This window comes from Triturus cristatus, chromosome 5_2 (assembly GCF_964204655.1).
Source record: "Triturus cristatus chromosome 5_2, aTriCri1.1, whole genome shotgun sequence".
Taxonomy (NCBI): domain Eukaryota; kingdom Metazoa; phylum Chordata; class Amphibia; order Caudata; family Salamandridae; genus Triturus; species Triturus cristatus.
In genome coordinates this window covers 751,305,631-751,329,294 of record NC_140588.1, presented here as the reverse complement: position 1 = coordinate 751,329,294, position 23,664 = coordinate 751,305,631, and the positions used below count along the sequence as shown (strand labels likewise).

The window sequence follows — 23,664 nt, the reverse complement described above, 5'->3', positions numbered from 1 at the left end:
ATTAGTTTGTTTAAAAAACAGATTAGATTGGCTGGAAAAATGTGTTTGCTGTGCCCTTTTTCCTTTCCAGCTTTCTTTCTTACAACAAACCGGGTTTAAATGTTCACTGCTTCTATCATCTAATTCCTCAACACAATTAAATGAGGTTTCAATACTTTAAGCTATTTGAATGGTCTCCAACAAGGAATGATCACCCAGTGAAAGGAGCTTTGGTTGTATGCTTCTATCAGTGCAATGGCTGAAGAACTGATCATCAATGTGTTGGTCACTGAAGTTTTCAAATTGGCATTAAGCGACAAGTTTGCGTAAAGCTGGGGTGTACTTATCTGCATCCTCATTGGGCTTTAGGATTCTTTAAAAAAAATCTTATGTCTAGAAACCACCAATCTTGGTTGTACATCAAAACTGTTTAATTACTTCTTAACAGCCTCCTGGAACTCATCAAACTACTCACCCTCAAATAGCTCAACATCAGGAAGGTGCTGAAAAGTGGACCTTTCTTCAATACCTAAAGAATGAAGCAACAAAATACCTATTTCATTCCGGTCTAAATCTTGATGCCCCAATGGCCCCTAAATATATCTCAAACACGTCAAACCACTGCCTTCAGGGAATAGGTGGTTCTCCTTGAGTGTCCAAAAACAGTGATGGTGTGTTCATAGACTACATGGTGTCCAGACAAGTTAAAGTCACTAAAACATTTAAGAGAAAACTAAAATGTGTTGGTCATTGTCCCAATGGATCACTGGTAAACCCATACTTAGGGAAGTAAAGACAGGTTACATTCAAACGTATGCTTCAAAACATAAGAACAGGTGTGCACAGTTAGCTAATGTATGTGTCACAGGATCTTTGGTGTGCACATCACCATCTGATATGTGCTCTTAATCTCTATAATTAAAATCATGAAGGAGTGAAAGTAGGTGCTCACATCACCATTTTGATGCGTGTTACAAAGTCTCAAAAACTAAGATATAATGTAGAATTAAAACTCACAGTACCTTCTTGGTCTTATGAAGCAGCTGTCGGTTTCTGAAATTACCAGCAAACATTTGGAGAACAGGCTGCAATACGATGTGGAGATGCACCACGAAGACAAAGTGCAGGCCGCACAATACTCCTGTAAATGGTTGAGTGCCTAACACTGTATATAGGCTGTTGACAAAACAGACCGCTGCAAGTGTACCTATCACTGTGAATGACTAAAAAACCACAACAGAATGCTGCCGCCCATCAGATTAGAAAAGGGGAAAAATAACATCTAAACCTTGTTTTCAAAAACGACATATTTCGCTCTCCCCAATAACCCAAAATGGCCAACAAAACATCTTCGACTTGAGTTTCTGTAGCCGATGTCCATTGTTTTTACAGGCAGTGGATTCTGTTGTCTTGACACATTATGTCACACATCGCCTGACTCCACACAGCTGCACAACAGAAGAACAGCAAGTGGGCACCACTGCAAAGACTCGAGTTGGAATCACATCTCATCTGCAAGAGAAGCTGACAACGTACATAACCCAACTGGGAAGAAGAGGCCTGCGTATACCCTGTGAGAGGTGTGCATGCATGCACATCATGCTGCACCGATCCCAAAATTCTCCGCCAGTGAAAGAGGATGCCCGAAATACGCACAAACAAAATCCACTGGTGTATGCCCGGCGATTCTGTCCTGGTCTACCAAGTCACAGGTATGCGTAGGTACAATTATGTGGGTGGTCTCTAGGTTGAAGATCATCATCATTAATATGTAGCTATCAAGCTTGGGAGTCAGGCTTGTATTGAGAAGTTGCCTATTCATAAGTTGCAGAGAAAGAAACCACCTCGTGCTGCTCACATGAAGGCACTCCACCTGTCAGTTTGCCCAACGGCCAGTCACTTTTCAAACCCTAGCATCTCACAGAATCTCAGCTCCACACCTGCCTTCTACAGTATGCACCACAAGGCTGTGAGAAGCAAACCCACATACTACAGAGCGCTGCTCATAAAATTCACATTTCACTAGCCCCCATTCACTCCACAATGCATGTGTTGAGAAAGACCTTCATAGGTGAAGGAGTATTTATAAATGGAATTTATTACAAGCAAAAAGGAGCCCACGACTGGCACAACCTTCTCTGCAACTTTCCAGGTCCAACTGACAGTAGTACAGTTAGGTGGAATTCACAGAGACTGGAACCAGAATGTGGAATGCAATACAAAAGAAAATATGGGTGACAAGTATATAAACAAGGACCTCATACCAAAGTAAGCTCCCCATCATCTTCTCCCTTAAATAAAAACAAAACAATATGAAAATGAACATCTGTGCATTTTTGCAAATAAAACTATTTAAACCGAGCATTCGTGGATACATTGCAACAAGACCTTCCATTAAGTACATGGGTCTGACTCTCGAACTATCAAAATCAGAAGACAGTTGATCAAAAGAGCTATCATTACAAGAGTCACTCTGTAAACATGGAAAAAAAAGATAAAGACAAAACTTCCTAACTCCAGAATCTCAAACCAGAAGCAGTCAAAGGCTCTTCATTATGTGTGCAAATGTTATTTGCTGTAGCAGTTCATTCAGTTTCATTCCCTTTGAGCGACCAAGAACTTTCAAGTTGACCATCACCAAAGGTAATGTAATCGAGATCAAATCATTTCCCTTTGGCACCAAAAATTATCCTTGCCTGTTACTGAGAAAATCTAACTAGACTCTTGCTACCCCACCAACCTTTCTCAGCAAATAACATAGAACCTTTTGAAAGTTTAACCACCTGCACTGTTTTTGTTAGTGTTCATTTGGAAAACAAACACCAATGTTCAAAGACAGACATTTACAATGAGTTTTTCTCTCAAAATAAGACTGACTTAAAGTTTGCTGAAGGGAAACTGCGGGATCTGGCAACCGGGGTGTGGCTTTTCCCTAACATTTTGCCTTCAGACTTCATGTTTTTGCTGGCCTTAGGACTCTGCACACTTTACCACTGCTGACCAGTGGTAAAGTGCTTGTGCTCTCTGCTCAATACATGGTAGCATTGGCCTATACCCAATTGGCATATTTAATTGACTTATAAGTCCCTAGTAAAGTGCACGAAAGGTAACCAGGACTGTAAGTTAATACTACTAGTGGGCCTGCAGCACTGACTATGCCAACCACTTAAATAGCCCTTTAAACATGTCTCAGGCCTGCCATTGCAGAGCCTATATGTGCAGCTTAAAGTGCCATTTAGACCTAGCAAAATAAACCTTTTGCCATGCACAAACCTCCCTTTTTAATACATATGTCATCCCTAAGGCAGGCCCGGGATAGCCCAAAGGGCAGGGTGCAGTGTATTTAAAAATTTGGACATATACTTTAAAATTTTGCATGTCCTGGTAGTGAAAGACTCGTAAAACGTTTTTCAGTACTGCAAGGCCTATCTCTCCCATATGATAACATTGGAGTTGCTTTATTACATTTTATAAGTGTAAATTTCAAATTGGAAGAGATAACTGGTTTATGTTTGGTGTCCCTCTAAACCTAATTTAAAATCCTAATGTATGGTGAAGTGAGATTTTAAATTACTATTCTGAAAATTCCACTTTTAGAAAGTTGTCATTTTCTTGCCTTAACCATTTGGTGCCTGCAGCCTGTCTCTGGTCACACGACTGGGTGTTGTTGGGAGTTGGGCTTTGTGTATTCCTCCTAGACAGCTACACACAATGGGACCTTAGGTGTGACTGGATGGGCCATCACTGGCAGGATGGGAGGGAGGAGCTGAGCTCATCCTTACGTACACCTAAACAGGCTGGGTCCTGTCTCCACACAAAGGGCTACATAACCCAAGTAGTGAGTCTGTAGCTAGGAAGGCATGGCATCCGTGGACTTCAAGGACATCCCTCTAGAAGCTATTTCCCCCCTTCAAAGGCACAACTGTGTATAAAAGAATGATGTCAGACACCACCACTTCAGTATACTTCTGGACTTGTGGATGCTCTGCCAGGAAGAAGGACTGCTGTGCTACTATAAGCACTGCCACTCTGCTCGACTGCTGCTCTGAAGGAACTGCTGCCCTGATGTGCTGACCTGCTGCCCTCTTGCCTGGGTGAGAAGGACAAGAGCTGCATCTCTTGAACCCAGAATCTAGAGCGATTTCATGGGCTAGTTAGCAGGCCTCCTGATCCAAATCTGCACCTGTATTCTGCTTGTTTTCTACATGTAGTCTGCCATCTTGGAGTCTTCCCTGCCAAGTGGTGCCACCCGAGTCCTGGACCCGTGGAAGTGAGCTTAAGGTGCTTTGCCAGCTTCCATGGTATGAGCGTATCCAACACATCTCCTCTGCTGAGGCGTAACCTCGAGCAGAACAGTTGCATCTCTACTGCTGCATGGCTTGGACCACCACAAAGACTTGTATTCCCGCTGCAGTTTGCATCACCTTTGGAACCGCCACTGCATGACACATCTTTGCCGCATGTCCTCGTTGAGGGGCTGCTTCAAAGACGCTGCCAGACTCTGCATCTCAGCCTCGGAGCTCTTCGTAACCGATGCACTGCACAATGTATCCTCAATGCCAGACTTCGTATTGCAAGCTCTGTCAATGGGATCCTTGATGATGAGGCACCAGGACCTCGCACCACAGCCTCGCCGCGTCTCAGAAAGGACGCATTGCCTCTGCCACCGCAGCACAACTTCAACGTGGATTCACACGATCCTCCGCAAAACAGGATTAAAGGTACTTTTGTTCAGTGGGCCTCACTTGGTCCATTTGGCCGGCCTGCGCTCTTTCACAGTTGACCTGAACTTTGTCCTGGTCCAGCGCACTCAGATATCCACAGTTGGCGCTTGATGGCATTATTTACTCTAAAAACTTTAAAATCCAATAACACCGGGTCTACTGATTGGATGTTTGCTGTTTTGGCCTTGTTTTATTTATTAAATTCAGTTCTATTGTTTTGACCTGATGTGGGATTGTTTTGTGTTGTGTTTTCACGCTTTTACTGTTTAAAGTGTTGCACAAATTATTTACACATAGCCTCTAAATGAAGCCTGACTGCTCTGTACCAAATCACTTGGGGTTGAGCACAGGTTAATTTGGGGTTTTCTTGTGCCTTACCCTGACTAGGATTGTGGTTGCTGCTTGACCAGGGCTCACAACTCAGTCAATCAGTAACCTAATTTCTATCAGAACCTTCCTTCCTTATATCATAAGCCCATTTGTTAGTTTTCTCAAGCAAACCCTTAATTCAATCAGGACATACATTTGACCAGGGTCTATTTTGCCGAAGACACACCTGTTATGTGGTGTGATTAGATACGTCTTAAAAACGACTCTACCGGTGTTTAAATACAGCAGTTTAGACCTCTTCTTTCACATATGTATTCATCCATTCTACTAAACCCTTAGAAGTGGGTGAAAATAAGGATGTTTCTCAATGTTTGATATGGTTGAAAGTAATATTTTATCTGGGTGGATATGTAATGTGTACCAAAGTTTGTAACCAATTACATTGGTAAACATTCAATGTCAGGCATCCCACTAAACGATCTGATCAAAGACTTGCTATTATGTTCAGGTGTAAATCAAAATGAACCCATCTTAAAACAAAAGTCAATTAAGACCAACATGTATCTATTGTCAAAAATAACATCTCAAACGGACTAGCAAAATCCAAAGCTACTTTCAAGCAGACATCATCAGGTAAAAGAACCATATGCACAGGAGTGTTGTGATTTCCAAAGCTTTTCATAAGGTAAACATGTATCACAGGAAGCTACCGACTTGAAGACTGGAGAGTCAGTTGAAGGCAAACAATAATATTGTTTAAAATTCTTAAAGGTGCCATTCATGCCAATATGTTCCTCATCAGCAACTTTAAATTAATCATCAAGAAGCAACAACTTAATGGCTACTTGTGCAAGTTTTTCAAGGTAGTGTCCAAGTTATTCTTCTTTGGCCAGTCTCCTTTCACAAACTTCAAAACAATGCGCAAGACAGAATACATTTTAAGTCTCAAGCCACTCTTGTGTAGTAACCACACCTCTGGAATCTGAGAATTAGTCAACTAAAACAACACACTTCACAAATTAAACTGCAGAGTGAAATCCAAAGGCATCTTGGAAAGGCTATCTGCCCTGACATTTTTGCCACCAGAAAAAAGTAAATGGTGAAATTAAATACCTGATGGCGCAACAAAAACCTGTTACCAAACAAAAGAGGGGGGGACGGGGAGCTAGTTAGAAAAAGGTCCTGCATCAGTGCTCCCAAGTTAAATGCAACAGCAATGTGGGTGGTGTCAGTTCCTACGGAGAAGGGGAAGAATATCAACAGCCAGGTAGGCTGTGAGAAAATGTAAGATGTCTCCAAAAAAGTTTGAGTGTGCCAAGATAGAGTAAGAGTACTCCTGTGTGGATCTAGAAGTGCCCTCACACACCCTTGCGGGTGTTAAGCATCATCATCGGGCAGGTGCTCCTCGTGGGGGTGGCGCTGCAGTCCCTCACGGGCCCGTTTTACGGGGCTTTCTGATGGAGATCTTTTAGGAGTTTGCCGCACTTGTGCATGGGGGTGTGTGGGTCAAAAAAGTGGTGATTAGTGAAATATAAAAAGAGCCAAAGGACACTGACAGTTTATTGAAGAGGTCCTTTGAGTCTGAATAAAATGAATCACGGGGATGGAGATGCAAAATTTGTTGCCTGTATGAGAGGGGAAACTAAACAAATAAGATCCCACTTCTCTCAACCCGTGTAGTGAATATCAGGAAAAGTGTTTAGATGTATCGTAGGGTCGACATGTTTCGCGCTAATTGGTGGTCCCTAGTGGATCCTAGAGCGCTTCATCAGGACCTAAAAAAGGGTATGAGAAATGGGAATGGGGAAAAGACACCCTATATTCCCATGAGTCCTTCTTATAGGAATAGGTCTAGAGGTTCTAGATATAGGACACGTTGTTATACGTGTCCCTGGTTGTGGCCTGTAGGAGACAAAAAACAGAGAGGGGGGGAGAAAAACGAGAGGGCGTGATGCCAAAGCAATAGAGTAGTCTTAGCTCTAATCTGTGTATGACGTGACGATGCCAGTGCCCCGTAAGGGGGATGCTATCTGGGAGCATGCATGAACGTGTGGAAGGTGGCGTAGCTAAGACTTGGTGTGTGGAGATAGCATGCTCAAACCATACTAGTAGCAAGCACTGGAATGAATATGAAATAGGTGGTTCATAATTCACCAGAGTAATACTGGAAAAATAAGTTGGGAGAAACACGTTCCTCAGTGGACGGTGTGAGCTAGAAGGAGATGACAGACGTGATCCATGGTGCGTGTAACACACGGGGTGAGCTGGGGTGCAAGTAGTTAACAAGGGGCCATAATACTCTGCACATCCCCGAAGGGCGCCAAGTGCATATGGTGCACACGGGAGCACGGGTGGTATACATGAACACATATAAGCGTGGGTGTGTTGAACCCAACCGGGAAACGGGTGATATACGTAAACACATCTAAGTGTAGACGAGGGTGTGTCGGAACCAACCGGGAAGCGGGGAGACTAGCGCACAGCGTGTGGCAAGGTGGATGGTGACTCAAAAGCGGTATCCAAGTGCATGAAATACCATGTAAACGGTGCTACAATACAATTCAAACAGAATGACATATCGAGTCGTACCGTCCCTTGCTGAAGGATGGACCTCCTCAGCGACGCTGTGGGAAGGTAGAGGCAGCTGAAAAAACGACAAATAGAAAAAAATTATAATAACAGCCGGTCAGCTGAAAAAAAAAAATAGCGGAGGTTACCTTAAAGTAGAATCTTGTAGGTGTCAGGCGGTGGGGGGGAAAACTTACTTAGCGCTCTTCCTGTACGTGCGGGAAAACCTACCCGGTTGCCACGGCTGCTGGATGACGTGATGAAAAAGCTGTACCTGTTAAATACAAGCCAGTCGATTGGTGCATAGGGGCGTATCCAGCGTAACACGTGTAAAGTACGTAATGAGGGAACCTTCATTGGTTGGCGGCCATGTTGGATCGGGGTAGAAAGGGAGGACTAGAGAAAGGACTCTTGTCGAGATGCAGCGTGAGTCAAAGTGTAAAAACATAATATCCACCTTGCACTGAAGTAAGTAAGAGGGCAGGAGAGAGGCTCATATGCCGCAATCCAAGGTGCAAGGTTTTTATAGGGAGGAAAGAGAGGGGGAGGGGACCCTGTATCCATGCAAAATGACTGAGTAGAGAAAGGACATGTGGACCCGGTATTACTACCAACCATTTCAGAACCCCCCTTTTTTCAACAGAGGGAGGGGCAGAGGAAGAGGCAGAAGAAGAGGAGGTATCAAGAACGTCCACTGGCAGGAACCAGAGCAGATGGTCCTACGGAGCAAGACAGCGAGACCCTAGTGGTTAACCTTTCGTCCAGACCTCTGACCACAGGTGAGAACAAACTTTTGGAGAGAGGCCTCGGATTTGTCCCTACACCCAAGGAAGATGACATCATATTACATCAGGAATTGCATCAATTCTTTCGTAAGGTCCGCTTAAGAGCCTTCTTTCAGGATAAACCGAAAAATCCACCGGAAGGCAGTGGTCTCAAGAACAAGTCCCGATTTACACCGACTGTAGCCATGACTCCCAATGAAGTTCTGATGTTTGAGCAGGCTATTCTTAAAGATGTCGACAAGATTACAACAAGCCGCCCCTTTAACAAGCTCTCCAGAGAGGAAAGACAACTGTTGAAAAACCTGGCAGAAGATGAATCCATCATTATAAAACCTTCTGATAAGGGCGGAGGGATTGTAATACAGGACAGAGAAGCATATGACGAAGAATGTCTCCGCCAGTTATCCAATGCAAGTTATTATGAACCTACCGGAGAGGATCCCACTCCACGACTCTCTATGACAATACGCTGCCTTACCTTCGAAGCCGAAACAGAAGGTTGGATCACGAAGGAAGAAGCCATGTTCCTCACGAATAAGCATCCCCGTACTCCATATTTCTATTGTCTACCCAAAATTCACAAGGGCATCGACCCGCCTCCAGGACGACCTATCGTGTCAGGCATCGACTCTTTACTGGAACCTCTCAGTAAATTTTGTGATGTATTCCTACGCCCTTTGGTCACCAAGACTCCTACATATCTGAGGGATACAACAGACGTACTCAATCTCATAGAACATTTTGAAGAACCAGAATCTATCACGCTATTGGTCACCCTTGATGTAGAGGCGCTCTATACAAACATCCCTCAAGATGCCACCCTGGTAGTTTTGGAACGTGCCCTGCGCCATCTGGATCCATGGCCATTCACTACACCAATCAACTTCATCTGTGACTGTGCCACTCTTGCACTGAAAGAACATTTCTTTGCCTTTAAGATCGGGATTCCTCACCAAGTACAGGGCACCAGTATGGGGAGCACCTTTGCGCCGAGCCTGGCATGTCTTTACATGGCCAGTTTTGAAGAAGAACACATCCTGACAGATACCAATCCATATACCAATAACATCCTACTATGGCGACGGTATATAGATGATATCATCATCTTTTGGAAAGGGGACGAAGAGACCCGCCATTCCTTCTTCACTTGGATTAACAATACCAACCCGTTTCTCAAATTTGTGGGGTCACTGTCATCTGATTCGATTCCCTTTCTCGACCTTCTAATATCACTAGAAGACGGCACTCTGAAGACTACCAATTATAAAAAACCAACAGACAGAAACAGCTTGCTCCTGTTCCAAAGTCACCATCCAAAAGCACTCAGGAACAACTTACCTGTTGGCCAGTTCCTCCGTCTTCGGAGAAATTGCAATACTAAGAAAGAAGTTGAGAAAGAGGCTGAAATTCTATCTGCCAGTCTGATAAAAAGAGACTACCCATCAAGAATCATAAAACAGGCTCGGAAGAGAGCTAGAAACAACCACAGAGGAGCACTACTCGAAGTCAAAGAGAAGAGGGAAACTAACACACTAACTTGTGTCACATCGTTCACCCCCAACTCCAACAGAATTCAAAGAATTATAAAGAAACATTGGAGGATCCTGGAAACAGGGCACTTCTCACCAGGCCCAACACCTCTGTTCGCATTCAAAAGAACTGAGAATCTGAGAGACATTTTGGTACACACACGTCCCAAAAATAAGACCAACCTTCAACCCACTCTATGGACGCTACCCCCTGTTACGGGCCACTATCCGTGTGGCTCATGTGCAGTTTGTCCCCAGACGAGTATGACAAAATAACTAAATCTGGGACTTACCAAGCCTTGGCAGCAGAAACGCCACACGAATTGTAGCACCAAAAATTGCGTCTATCTGATCACGTGTCCCTGTGGTTCCTATTACATAGGCATGACAGCCCGACCAGTGAAGATATGCATCGGTGAACACAAGAGTACTATCCGATGCAAACGCTCAGGAACCAGATTACAGAGTCATTTTCTGGAGAAGAACCATCCCCCAGAAAGTCTACGATGGACTATTATAGAATCAAACCCTCAATGGTCCATGTCTACTCTGTTCAAACGTGAACAACGATGGGTTTTCAGACTCAAAAGTGACAATGGCGGTCTCAACGATGAGATACCTTGGGTTGATCTCAGTACTTAAATATCTACTCCTTACCTGACAGAGACCCTTCCCATTCGCTGCACACACGGTACTATACCTATTTGTATTGTTAGCCCCTATGTGTTTCTACAGGGCAATAACATATAATATGGAGATATAGAGGTATAGGGCACTTTTTATAATTCCCGTTTGGAATGAATTAAATCATTATTATTATTATTATTATTTGCAGCTAACCCCGACTTCACCTCCTACTCCATTGATATTTTTAGTGATTTAGTTGGCACACTATCTCTCTCCCCGAATTACTGCTAACATGTTTGTTTCTGATTTCTACCTTTAGGCCCTAGATCAACGACACTGTGGTCAAGTTGATATTAGGTTTCCTTAACCGGCAGTGGCCCGTAATACCGGGTCCACATGTCCTTTCTCTACTCAGTCATTTTGCATGGATACAGGGTCCCCTCCCCCTCTCTTTCCTCCCTATAAAAACCTTACACCTTGGATTGCGGCATATGAGCCTCTCTCCTGCACTCTTACTTACTTCAGTGCAAGGTGGATATATGTTTTTACACTTTGACTCACGCTGCATCTCGACAAGAGTCCTTTCTCTAGTCCTCCTTTTCTACCCCAATCCAACATGGCCGCCAACCAATGGAGGTTCCCTCATTACGTACTTTGCACGTGTTACGCTGGATACGCCCCTATGCACCAATCGACTGGCTTGTATTTAACAGGTACAGCTTTTTCATCACGTCATCCAGCAGCCGTGGCAACCGGGTAGGTTTTCCTGCACGTACAGGAAGAGCGCTAAGTAAGTTTTCCCCCCCACCGCCTGACACCTACAAGATTCTACTTTAAGGTAACCTCCGCTATTTATTTTTGTTTCAGCTGACTGGCTGTTATTATTATTTTTTTCTATTTGTAATTTTTTCAGCTGCCTCTACCTTCCCACGGCGTCGCTGAGGAGGTCCATCCTTCAGCGAGGGAGGGTACAACTCGATATGTCATTCTGTTTGAATTGTATTGTAGCACCGTTTACATGGTATTTCATGCACTTGGATACCGCTTTTGAGTCACCATCCACCTTGCCACACGCTGTGCGCTAGTCTCCCCGCTTCCCGGTTGGTTCCGACACACCCTCGTCTACACTTAGATGTGTTTACGTATATCACCCGTTTCCCGGTTGGGTCCAACACACTCACGCTTATATGTGTTCATGTATACCACCCGTGCTCCCATGTGCACCATATGCACTTGGCGCCTTTCGGGGATGTGCAGAGTCTTATGGCCCCTTGTTAACTACTTGCACTCCAGCTCACCTCGTGTGTTACACGCACCATGATCATGTCTGTCATCTCCTTCTAGCTCACACCGTTCACTGAGGAACGTGTTTCTCCCAACTTATTTTTCCAGTATTACTCTGGTGAATTATGAACCACCTATTTCATATTCATTCCAGTGCTTGCTACTAGTACTGTTTGAGCATGCTATCTCCACACACCAAGTCTTAGCTACGCCACCTTCCACACGTTCATGCATGCTCCCAGATAGCATCCCCCTTACGGGGCACTGGCATCGTCACGTCATACACAGATTAGAGCTAAGACTACTCTATTGCTTTGGCATGACGCCCTCTCGTTTCCCCCCCCCTTCTCTGTTTTTTGTCTCCTACAGGTCACAACCAGGGACACGTATAACGACGTGTCCTATATCTAGAACCTCTAGACCTATTCCTATAAGAAGGACTCATGGGAATATAGGGTGTCTTTTCCCCATTCCCATTTCACATACCCTTTTTTTAGGTCCTGATGAAGCGCTCTAGGATCCACTAGGGACCACCAATTAGCGCGAAACATGTCGACCCTACGATACATCTAAACACTTTTCCTGATATTCACTAGACGGGTTGAGAGAAGTGGGATCTTATTTGTTTAGTTTCCCCTCTCATACAGGCAACAAATTTTGCGTCTCCATCCCCGTGATTCATTTTATTCAGACTCAAAGGACCTCTTCAATAAACTGTCAGTGTCCTTTGGCTCTTTTTATATGTCACTAATCACCACTTTTTTGACCCACACACCCCCATGCACAAGTGCGGCAAACTCCTAAAAGATCTCCATCAGAGAGCCCCGTAAAACGGGCCCGTGAGGGACTGCAGCGCCACCCCCACGAGGAGCACCTGCCCGATGATGATGCTTAACACCCGCAAGGGTGTGTGAGGGCACTTCTAGATCCACACAGGAGTACTCTTACTCTATCTTGGCACACTCAAACTTTTTTGGAGACATCTTACATCTTCTCACAGCCTACCTGGCTGCCGATATTCTTCCCCTTCTCCGTAGGAACTGACACCACCCACATTGCTGTTGCAACAAAAACCTGACCAACCTTGCTGATGCCTTATCCATGTATTGCCATTGAGAATATGGATTAAAGGCTTGCGATCTTTAAAAAATCTCAACATAAGAACCTCATAAGAATATTCTGAACTTCTCCACTGCCCAACAGCATGCCAATGCTTCTTCTCGTTCCATTGCGCTGTAGTTTGAATCAGGTTGTTTCAAGCAATGAGAAGCATAGGCAATGGTTTGATGATACAATTAATTGTTTGATCATTTTTCCAATTGTTTAATTGACTGCATTAGGCTAAATTAATTTTGCACCTTTCTTAAAAAGGCTTCTTAATTGTTGCACAACAAATGCATATCCTGGTATAAAATGAGAATAATACTCAAGTAGATCTAAGAAAGATTTTAATTTATCTTTGTTCGTATAAGAACGAGCACCTTGAATAGGTTGCATGAAACAAACTTGGAATTAAAGCCCAAAGAGGTGGTACACTGACCTATATTCTCCAGTTACTGAGTTAAACATTGACATTTGTCATGCCTTAGGATGATGCCAACATCTCTAAATATATTCAGGATTTTTTCAAATATCAAATTGTATTCATTCGTGGTCATAGCAAAAATCTGATCTTTATCTTGAGAGGCCTGCACACTTGTAAAACCTACCACATGTATCCATCAGCTTTTGTAAAACACTTGCTGCGGAGGTCAAATCTAAGGATAGTAGAACACGTATGCATCAATGGGTGTAACAAAAATAGTTAACTTCTGTAACTCTGCAGCAAGCGGGATCTGGTGGTCAGCAGACCATATCCAGAAGGGAAAATAATTTGGCTTGTCAAAAATTCGCTAACAAATCATTGATTTTAGGTAATGGGTGGCAATCTACAATGATATTCTTACTGAGCATGTGAAGATCTGCACATAAACAAATCTCCCCAGTTTTGTTCTGAACAATTACAATGGGTCTGACCCACTCAGAAGAATCAGTAGATTGGATAATGCCTTCACTAGTTAGCTTATCTAATACTTTCTTTAGTTCATCCCTTATACTCAACAGTAGTATTCTCAGTCTGTGGACAATTGGCACTGCATTTTTTTTCAATATGATTAAATGATCACATTTTTAAATAGTACAAATCTTTCCACTGGAGACTTGAAGAAATGTTTCTACAACCCTTTCGATAGTCTCTTCAAACATTTTTTCCATTAGTGAAACAGGTGTATCAGCAGCAACAACCAAAGTGTCACCATACATATTTTCCATTAGTGAAACAGGTGTATCAGCAGCAACAACCAAAGTGTCCCCCTACAAATTTTCTCCCTTTTGGTGGCCGTGTAAATGTTATCACAGTTGTCTACCAGGGCATATTGCTGTGCCCTTAAAATATCCAAGCATGCCCATTTCTTGTTCACAATATGCCTTGGGGTGTACATCCAGCCTAATTAAAGATATACTTTCACCCCAAATGTGCTGAACAGGACATCAGATCTGATCATGATAGGAGCACCAGAATCAGCTATAATGACTAATTAAACTTTGCCAATAGTTATATCACACCAAGGATCTTTCACTTTGATAGCATTATGAGACTTAGTGTCAATGGTCAACACCACTTTGAATAAACCATAAGTACACTCATCAGGCATTTAACTTCACACTCTTGACGTGGATTGGATTTTACCACACTTATTTGTACCCTGAGTATGCCCTGTTTTTCTTTTATATTTGTTGTAAGATTAACCAATTGCTGGACAGCTTAGTTTATTACTTGAATGTGCCCTTGAACCACATATATAGCATGCATACAGTAATTTTCTTTGAACATTTCTAAATGCTTTATCTCTCACAGAGATAGTAGTTACAGTTTCAGCACTTTGCACTTAATTAACTGGAAGTTAATTGTGTGTAGTATGTTCACTAGCCATGAGTTTGCTGAGACAATAGACCGTTTAATACTTTTTGCAAAGTCAATCACTTTACACAATGCTGGGACGCTATAGCTCAAAAATTGTTCTTGTTTTTTTTGGATGAAGATAATCTCATCTCTAATACATGGGTCCAACAAATTTCCAAATTTACACACAGAAGCTACAAATTTTAAGGCTGAAATATACCCCTCAACACTTTACTATTGGTTCTGTATATGTCTGAAAAAATAAATCTTTCCAGTAAAACACTTGGCTCTCGAGAGAATTTATTCTAGCAACTGCCTTCATGTAATAATTCCAAATGCTAAATTGACATGGTGGAGGATCTACCTCAGATAAGTTGTCAAAAACCCACTGACCTTCCTGGCCCAGATGCCTAAATAAAAGTGCTGCCTTCCTTTCGGTTCAATTGTTGCCACCAAAGTAGTTCTCAAATGAACACAACTAAGTCTTCCATACCAGTGTTGACCTCCCGAGATGCTGTATAAAAGGAGAAATCTTAACAAATTGCTGAGGTGAAGCCATTCTTTCAAGCATGGGAAACAGGGTACTGAAGTAAATGGCTAATAGAGCGTTTCAAACAAGTAAAGAGAAGCCGCTGCATAAAACTGAGGAGAAACTAATAAAGTATTGTAGAAAACGATCACAACAGAAATAGGAAAGTTTTCTGAAAACAAAGACCTCATAGGTCCACGTCATGTGATGGTGGAAGGACACAGCTTTGTGAGCACAGACATTCCCGCATGACCCACCAGTAATAATGCTGTTACAGCTTGCTGAGATCCCAAACAGCGTCACATTCAGACCCCTGAGTCCACTGACACAGAGCGCACGGTTGAAGAAGCAGAAACAACAATGTGGAATAGATGAAGAGCAAATGCTACAAATAGCAAGTGTTGAGCTTCACTGCAAGATCTAGCCAAGACCTCAAAGGTTACAAATCATTCGAGAAAGACACCAAGCATGAATTAGTGAGCTCCCAGACTAACAGGTTCCTGCCAGATGCGGAGAAGGACATTCATAGGCAAGTAACTATTTATAAATGTAGTTTATTCCAAGCAAAGGGAAGCCCACATCGGGCACAACCTTCTCCTCTGAGTTTCCAGGTCCAATTGACAGTAGTACAGGTACACCACACTCCTAAAGATTTGAATCAGAATGTGGAATGCAATACAAAAGAAAACACAGGTAAATGACAAGTATACAAACAATGTTATTAGAAACAAGGCAACCCAATTACAATGGTCAGGGACCTTGGGTATTAATGAGCCTTGAACACACTGGTCCTGGACAAGGACAATAAGAGCAGAGGGAAATTAATATAGACTCAGAATCAATTCTTTATTTCTGCTGTCCAGCCGGACAGGTTTAATTTGATATTGAAAATATTTGCAAAGAATAAAGTGGGGACACAATCCTGCATCCAACTAGGTATACATAAAGCAAAACAAAACAGAGGCACAGGCAGAACAAATGCCTCTATGTCATGCATTAAATAAAACAAGCATAAATGTGCGGAGACACCATTACACATGAGTAATGACAGGTTAAATGGCATTTATGGTGTACAAAGAGTCGACCACGTTTCGATCCCATGTAAGCAATTGTGGGATCATCATCAGGACATTACATTACATGCCTGTGTAAAATTGCCTGTGAAACAATAAAGGGACAAAGGAAAAAAGAAAACAATAGAGGGGTCAATGTACAAAAGGGTATAAGAACGGCAAAGCAACATATATCATGCAGTTAGGGGTGACGAGGTTTGATCTGATTAAAGGAACAGTGAAGAATGAAAAAGTGACTATGCAGACCTGACAACGCGTGATGACAATGCTAACAATGAAAAAACAGAATGGCAGCTGAACTGGAGGGACAACCAGTGGTACAGACAACCGGAGGAAGGTTTAACTTAAGTGCTAGTCAGGTAAGAGAATTGCTTACCGTGAGAGGTGCTATGCCTCACACTAATGATTCCTGGCAATGGACCGCCGCAGCGTGGCCAAGCGGGGCCACATATCTCTTGGGGAGTAGAGAAAGACCGCTAGGGATAGCGTCCCAAAGGGCCTAAAAAAATGGCGAACCGTAAATGCGGCGAACCACGCGAAGAGAGTCTAACCGTAAAGGTAATCTGTGTGCCTAAGTGCAAGGCTTTTTGTAGAATTAGAACAGCGGTGCGAGGCTACGCAACCTAAAGCTGTGTGAAAGGACCGCAGTCTCTTCCATGAAAAGTTTCTGTTCCTTGGTCCTCAAAACCGTTCCTGAAACTCTTGATGTTATGTTGGCAATCGTTTCCCATCTGAGGTCTGTATGACAGTTATGTACCACTAATTACGGCCTGTGACAAACAACTTAACTGACAGGGTGAATGCAAGTGGATGCTGAAAGGACTGCAATTTGTTTTTTGGACCTTTTTTTAAAGTTGTTTGGGGAGTATGTTATTGACAAATGTTTCCACTTTAATTGCAGAATCATATGACCTATCTTATCAATAATACAAGAAGACTTACTATAGATAGATATATCATACAGCAAGCATCTTCCCCCTTAAGGCTATTTCAAAATGTGTTCTCTTCATGACCAATTAAAACAACAGGATAAACTTTAGTATCTCATTTCATTTGTTTTAAATTAAAGTTTGCGTGGCTGTTTAGTGATGAAAATTCTGATGGAAGTGGCACATGACAGTCTTTTGGAGGCTATGTACAAGCCTGTTGGGGTACATATGAGAGGGCGAGGCAAATTGCAGGCTTTGGGCAGGTCATTTGTTGGCTATATTGGGAGGATGTTGATTTTACTTTGGGGGACTTTGTCGTCTATGTGGTGTTGATTTGTTACAAAGCAAATTTGATGCAATAGGCTACGTACATTAAAGGTCCCCATTAAAGGTGACCTCTTCATCCTAAATGGGCTAATACCATCAGTTATAAAAATGGAAAAAAATAGATAGGCATAGATGCTTTTTAGGGGGCAGTGGTAGCACAAGAATGAGGGAATTTGGTTAAATATGTTGAAAATTAGATTACTGATTGATGGAGGTGAAAACCTACTCAAGCAGCAACCACAATCTCTGTCAGGGTGAAACAAAAGCAAACCCCAAATTAACTTGTACTTAACCTGCTGGTAGTTTGGCAGAAAGCAGTCAGGCTTAACTTAGAGGCAATGTGTAAAATATGTATGCAGTACTTCAAACAGTAATAAAGTGATAACACAACACAAATTTAGAACAATAGAATGATATTTAATAACTTATTTGAGACCAAAATGGCAAGGATCCCATCAGTAGAACCAGATATATGCAAGTTTAAAGATTTAAAATTGACTATAGAGCCTAGAAGCACAACATGACAACTGTGGTTATCTGTTTGCGCTGGACTGGGACAAAGTCACAGGTTCAGGCCAAATACAATGAAGCATTGGCCCAGTACAGGGACCAGGTAAGGTCAGCTGAACAAGAGTACCTAAATCCTGGTTGTGGAGCATTGTGAGATCCTGTGAAAAGGATGTGTTACACAGCAGTGATTCTGAGAAGCAGAGAGGCTGGGATGTTAAACCCTGTGTTGAATATACATCATGAACAGGCGGTCCCTAAGAAGCTGTTGGGCTGGGATGTGAAGTCCTTCATCTTCACCGGGAATGCCGTTGTCTAGAAGATTCCGATGCAAATGCCTGCACCTAGTATTAGTTCAGGGTGGGTCACACAGTGGTGGTCCGAGGAGACAGAGGGCTGCGATATGTAGTTCTGAGTGGGGGATGTCTCGTGCAGCAGAAATTCTAAAGTGGAGCTGCAAGGAAATGCGACATGCTGCATCAATTTTGCCCACAGGCTAGCACAGCACCTTTAGGTCAACTTCTAATTGTCCAGAAATAGGATGGCACCACTAAGGAAAAAGATGCAGTATTCCAGTATGCCACTTGTACCATGTTTAAAGGCGAGAGCACAAGCACTTTAGCAATGGTTTGCTTTGGTAACGTATGCAGAGTCCTAAATCCAGCAAAAGAGTTAGAAAAAACAGGAGGCAGGAAGGCAAAACGTTGAGGGGAAACCATGCCAAGGATGTCATGTTCAACAGTTAGGGTGCAGTAGGGTAGATGTTATAGACCTGCAGATACAACTTTGTTTTTTTAATTAGCACTAGGTTCAGGAAGTTTATATGTTTTGGAGTGGAGGTGTTTATTGGCTTGCTTGTGATGCTGGGCTTGGTCCCAAAGTATCTCAATCAGACATGTACAATTTATAAACAAAATAATTTGCCCTAACTCTGAACTATCCAGTATTCTCTTTTATAATGTTGCTTGAATATGAAATACCTTGAAAAAACAAGAGACAAGAGGTGTTTGGCAAAACAAGAACAGTTTTTGAATTAAACAGTGCGGCCAAGAGAACAGTTACAGGCCAGGGTCCGAGGAGTGTCTCAATTTACAATCAGTCTAACACAGACTTCTATACAGTTCATTGGGTGTAATAAAATGTTTCTGCCAGTCCTGTCTTGAAAAAGAATGCAGACCTCTGTCTTTGGAGCCATAAATTGATGTTTGGATGAAGAATCCAGGTGAGCATCGACCTTGCCTGGACACAATGCGGGCAGTAGATAACGTGTCTAGATATGTTCCCAGTGCTACGGAAACAAATGATGGGCTTGTATCTCCTCCTAGGGCTTGGTGTTTAACCCAACCACTCTGTCCTTCGAGGGGACGGTGGCTCTGCAGCCCAGTGGACTCGGGCCCAACCTGGGCCTCAGGCACGGAGCTGTGAGGGGTACCCCTTACAGGTCTCCAACCCGGGCTCAAATGGACCTTAACATGCAGTCAAAGCAGGAGGTGGCCTCCCGGGACCAGTGGACCCCCTACCTGGGACCTTGGCCATGGGGCAGGCTGGAGGACAGAGTCAAGGGCAGGGCTGTCCACCCTCAGGGTCTGATGGGTCCCCAGAGTCCGATCAGAGCTCCTGGGCCCAGATGCATTGGGAAGGCCTCCCTGGGCCCACAGGAGCCAGACCCAGGGACTTGGAAATGTGGTGGGCCCGAAGACAGAGCCCCAGGTCCCCAGTCAGAGCTTCTGAAACAGGCCAAGCAGGAGAATCCTCCCCTGCCCGATGGACCCCTGTCCTGGGCCCTTGGCTGTGCGGCAGGCCCAGTCATAGCTCCTGGACACAGCCAAGCAGGTAAAGGCTCTCTGGACCTGGAAAAATTATAAAAAGACTTGTTCTACCATGTTTGTTCCCAGAAATTTTAGACCCTAGCTCAGCCAGCACCCAAGTAACCTAGCCAGCCTAGGTCCATCCAGGGCTGGCTGACTCCACGTTTTATTACCAAGAATCCGTTGCAAACCTCAAACTTTGTCTATGGAAAAAATACATTTTCCTCACGTTTTTGTGATGAAAAGTTCTGGAATCTGCTGGGAACCACAAACGTCCTTACACCCAGCATTCCCCCAGGTCTCCTGATACAAATGGCAGAGGAAGGTCTTCCTCTGCTCCTGAGGGTGAAAAAAAATCCCACTGCTGTAAACAGCAGTGGATTTCCTGCATGTGTGCAGAGGATGTAACAGTTACATCCTCCACACAAGACTACCATGGAAGAGGATGTAACCCTTATGTACTTGGCATAGAAAAGGTTAATAAATACCAAGAGACAACTAGACTGTCTTCTCCTGACTACAGACCCCTTCACACCACATTTTACTTTTTTACAAATGCCAAGAATTCACAAAGATATTCGTGGCATATAGTGGCTCATTTACCAGTGTGTGTATCTACGCCATGAGCGCAGAGATGTTTGCAGCCACACATCCCACTCAAATGGTGTGAAAGTGGGCGTCCAAACCCATTATTAGATTTGAAAGCTTGTGAAAAACCACAAACGTGGCTGTATGTTGGAAAGGATAAGATCTTTACTCAAGACAGCAACTTGTGTAAATCACTTTCTAGTGTGGGAAGGGGAATGGTCACCCCCAGATTTGTTGAGGGTGTAGGATTAGGAGTTTCTCCAATAGGAAAAATATATTTCCATTGTAGATTTGAAAAAAGCTGTGCATTTGCACATGGGAATAATTTATGACTTATCGAGAAATATAAATGGAAACCTACACAAGGATCAGCTTTCCATTAACATTCCTGGGAATGTTTATGAATTTCATAAAGTACTAGATTTACACTTGCACATAGGTGTGAATCTGTGATTGCAAATTCACTACGTTATTTGTGGATTGTGCCCAGAGAGTGAAACAAATGCTCACAGTTATAGAACACCAACTTCAAAGCAGTGAAAAAGTAATGCAAATGGACAAGTGAAAATTAAATAAAACATAAACAACTTTTTACCCATGGTTTTTTGATGATGTTTTATGAAGCCATTGTGTATTTTTATCTAAAAGTGTTTTATTAAGCGTGAACTTAAAACCTGGACAAGATATGATATGCTGCATCTGAGGTGGTATTAAACATCCGCAACTCAATTATGAAGCAGTAGGACACTTCTCATAAATATCTTTCTGAGGCCCTGAGATACAGACATATGGGGTTAGGACACTGATTGCCTGATTATGAGTTTAGTGCTGCACCGCCAAACCTGTGGTCGGTCCACCCGCCATATTACAAGTCTTTCTCAAGTGTCGCAGGGTTTTATTTTTTACGTTCCCATGGCAGTGCCCTGTAAAAGAGCACTGCAACGGGAATGGCAAAAACTGTTCCTGCATGGCATGGACTGAAAAGCCCATGCAGTCTAGGAACCTGGGAGCGTGCGCACAGGGGGGCACATGTTGTGCCCCCCCAAGGCGCAGAGGCACAAGGAGTGTTTCACCTCCCCCATGGTTTTCATGGAGGAGAAACCGCCATGAAAACCATGGTGGAGAGGAAACTTGTAATATGCTTGACGGGGCTGCGGCAATCCCACCAAGCATATTACGGCCTCTACACCACCGCACCAATGCCAGGGGATGGCTGTGGCAGGGCAATGGCAGTCTGACCTGCCAGATTGTAGTAGAGCAGTCGGAAGACCAACATCGCAGCATGCCCTCGCGATTCTGGCGGCCTGTGGACTGCCAGACTCGTAATTTAGCCCTTAGTGGATGCTTCCACAATGACAATTTCACACAGAAGAAAAATGAAAATCCTTTCTTGGTGAATAAAGATGATGGAAAGAAAACTTGATGATGCAGCATTTCCATGCATTAACTACATTTATGCACATGGAAATATGTAGAAATAGGCCCGGCAAGCCTTGTATGTAGGAAGATGACCAGACAAGGTCAATGCAAGAGGAGGTATGTACAATAGATCATTTAACAATTGTTTGTAACTGAACACTTGAAACACATGACAGAAAGAGGGGTAGAAATATACAAAAAATAAATCATCCTTCAATTCAGTATTTAAAAACAAAATATACACCACTATAACGATTAAAGTATCTTCCAAAAAAACCTAAACCAAAATAATCTTACCTGTGATTTTGAAAGCACTGCCAAATTATGTAATATCAGAGATTTTAGAAAGATTTGAAAAGCGAATGACACCTGAAATGTGAAAAATATCTTATTAATCATGATACACTTGTTATATTGTTATATTTTTTTACTGATTTTTCAATATGTCATGCTGAGTTTTATAACAGTACATGCATATTACTGCAGTTTACTAACATTAATCCCCATAAGTAGAAGCACTTTTTTGCACACCTTTTTTCTGACAGTTAGATTTATAAAATCACTTTAGTACAGCAGACACTTACGAATAAATATTGCCTATAGTTGTATAACTTTTAATGTAATTTCTTACCTGTCAAATGACCAAGTGCCAAAGTACTTGTCTTAACATCAATTGTGGTTTGCGCGAAATTGGTGAACCTATTTGTTTTAGCACAGTGCTCCGAGGAAATAACTCAGGGCTTCTCAGAGCCCTACAGCTGGTCCTAGACAGGGATATCTATCCAGATTTCCTGGTGGGGAAATTTGGCAAGCTGATCTGAAATATGGTGTTGCACTTCTGTTTCCCATTTCACTTTTCAACTGTAACAAAATCCATTCAGATTGGTGATGCCCTTGCTGTTTCCACTTTGAACCCCACTTCCATGTGCTGTATTATAGTAGTATGCTTTTACTCCTCAAGTCAAGTCTTAGTAAGCGGTCACTTCTCTCAATTGACATATTATTCACACACTTGTAATCCAGTATTATTATGTGCCCTCGTACTGATGGGCATAAAAAATAGTGTAGTCCATGAACTGTCCTCTCCTTGGTTTCTCCATTTAACTCAACTAGTGTGCCCTATGATAAATCATTAAGTATTTGACTTCCAGTAAATGCAATCAAAGCCAAACTGATATCCTAGATATCATTTCGAAATACTGAAATTCGATTTACCACATTTTCTGTCATGGGAAATACGGAGTGGATAATCCACCTGCTGTGTCCTAATAATACAAATATTTAGTCTGAGAGCTTTTGACACCTTTCACTCCTCCAAGTATGCCACTCACATTCACAATCTTCGTGAAAAACAACTGCAGCTATGGTACAAAAGGAAAATGTACAATGAGCTGAAAAGGTGAGTGGGATTAACCTAGTGTATTGCCTAGTAAGTAACTAGAGAGTACCACAAAAGGTTGTTTTTAAAGACTGAATCATGAAAGACCTAAAATTTCCAGTGTACAGGATGAGCTTCAGCTATTGTTGACAATGGGTACTTGAATCCCTTTGCAGCAGACCATGCTGAAATGGCCAGTAGTGAGTACAGTTGGGAGGTGGGAAAGATCTCATATGGAGTCAGGACATCTAGGAGATGATTCCATGGTCACGATTTCACACAAGTGCTATTTTAGCCATCTTTGAGTTTAGAATACAAAGTATCATGGAAGTAGTGTGG

The 23,664-nt window shown here is 42.8% G+C and overlaps 1 protein-coding gene across 1 annotated transcript in view; it reads right to left on the bottom strand.

The window, feature by feature from the left end:
* Positions 1 to 23,664, bottom strand: part of HTR2C (5-hydroxytryptamine receptor 2C) — a 3,718,710-nt gene that overhangs the window by 1,701,037 nt on the left and 1,994,009 nt on the right. Inside the window, exon 7 of the mRNA XM_085606666.1 lies at positions 22,245 to 22,316. The gene's annotated coding sequence lies outside the window, so the exon portion shown is untranslated. The remainder of the gene's footprint in view (positions 1 to 22,244; positions 22,317 to 23,664) is intronic.